Genomic DNA, 2,064 nt, shown 5'->3' with positions numbered 1-2,064 from the left:
CCAAAGGCGACGGCGCAGGCGCCTTGGCCGGAGGCGGTGTCGAGGCACTGCCTGCCTGGCCGGGCGCCGGTGTCGACAGAGAGAGTACGGGCATTTCCGGAAGCTTGAAGCCGCCAAAGGGCGACGGCGCAGGCGCCTTGGCCGGAGGCGGCGCGGCCCTCTTGGCGGGCGGCGGAGCCTCGGCCGGCTTGAAAAGCGAGTCGAAGAGGCCGGGCGGAGGAGGCGGCGGCGGCGGCGGCGGCGGCGGCGGCGGCTTCAGAAACTCAAACATGCCCGCGGACGGCGGCGGTGCCGCCGGTGCCGGTGCCGGCGGAGGCTTGAGGAACGAGTCGAAGAGGCCGGGCGGAGCGGGCGGCGGCGGCGGCGGCGGCGGCGGCGGCGGCGAGAAGAAGTCGAACATGGGCTTGGACGGTGCCGGCGACTTTGACGGCGACGCCCGTGACGGTGTCGCTGCCCTCTTCACGGGCGCCTTTGCCGCCTTCCTCGGAGCCTTGGCCGCCTTGGCCGCCTTGGCCGCCTTGGGTGGCCCGCGGTAGATCGGCTTCGGAGCCATGAGAGGAGCCTCGGTCCGAGAGGAGCCTCGGGACGACGGAGCCAGCCACTGCACGGCCGGCTGCTGGTAAGCGCACCGCGGCTGCGGCGTGAGGGAGAGTCCGACCGAGGCCGAGGCGCAGCAGAGCATGCTGAGGCACGACGACGGGCGGCGGCGGCGGGGCTGGCGAGGAGAGCGCAGCAAGCCAGAGATTTGCAAATGAGAAGAATTCACACGTGCACGCCGCCGGCGTGGCCGTCACCGCTCCGACCCGCGCGGAGCCTGGGGGACCCGAATCCGCCCCGTCGGAGGCTGGGGTACCCGGGGGCGGGGTCCAAGGAGGGGGAGGTGCCGTGGGGAGATAGCGGGTCAGCCAGCGGACTGGAAGGCCGGGACCGGAGGGAGGGCCCCGGGTGAGGCCTGGTCCTGGAGTCAACTGTCAGGGGAGGTGAGAGTCGAGCTGACTCGGCCTCTGCGGGTGGAGCCGGGCCGTACGAGCCCACCGGGGGTAGACCCGTCGCGGCGGCAGCCGGACCACCGTGATCTACGGCAGGGGCCCCTCATTCCCCGTTTCTTTTCCCCCTCTAGAATACGCCTGTGGTGTGCCCCATGTGGCACCCCGACCTGTTGTCTCACCCTGGCCCCCAGGATCGTTTTGGTCGTCACATTGTGATCCCCGACGTCGTCAAATGTCGCCCGCCTGTCCTTCCCCCCGTTCTCGTCTGGTAATCTCATCTTATTATCCCATCGATGCTTGAGGCTGGCTACTGCCACTTCGCTCCACAACCGTCCCGCCACCCCTGCCGTGTGCGACCCCTCTTTCGTCTCAAAATTCTCGTTGTAAAATTCTCGATAAGATATGCACTTGAAATACTTTTCACGCGGTGCGAGTTGCTGCTGTCGGCCTGCCGCCTCTTCCCTTCGGCCTCCGCAATCCCGTGCGATACGCGATGCTTGTCCGCATGGCACGCCTCAACCTCGGCGCCGGCCGCGTGACCGCCTGCCGCATGCTCTGCTCCGCCCCACGCAAGACGTGGGATCCCAACGCGAACGTGCACGGGCGTGCCGGCGCGGCGGCGGAGGTGGTGAGCGACGACACGAGCGAGATCGACGAGGCGCCGAGCACGCCGCGCCGAGCGCGAAACTACCCGCGCGGCGCGGGCGCCGCCTCCTCCTACCTCGCGGCGCGGGCCGGCGGCGGGGCGGCGCGGGACACGGAGCGCAGCACCGGAGGGCGCGCCGAGATGCTACAGTTCCAGTCGTTTGTGCGGCAGCGGCTGGCGCAGATGGCGCACCGCCTGCCCTTGACGCCGAGCGTGCGCGAGAGCCCAGAGCTCGCCTACCTCGAGGAGCAGGCTGTCGAATCCCCACTCCCCCTCTTTCGCCGTTCCGCCTTCGCCGCTCCTGGGTCGGCAACGCCGCCACACAGGCGCACCACTTCCACCCCACCCCCCTCCACCCCTCAGCCCGCCCGCTCCTCCCCCCCCCCCCCACTCCTCCACCGCCCACTCCTCTAGGTTGTCGAGGACCAC

Source organism: Emiliania huxleyi (genome assembly GCF_000372725.1).
Source record: "Emiliania huxleyi CCMP1516 unplaced genomic scaffold EMIHUscaffold_1125, whole genome shotgun sequence".
Lineage (NCBI taxonomy): Eukaryota > Haptophyta > Isochrysidales > Noelaerhabdaceae > Emiliania > Emiliania huxleyi.
The sequence above is the reverse complement of the archived record's forward strand: the minus strand, read 5'-3'. Positions refer to the sequence as shown.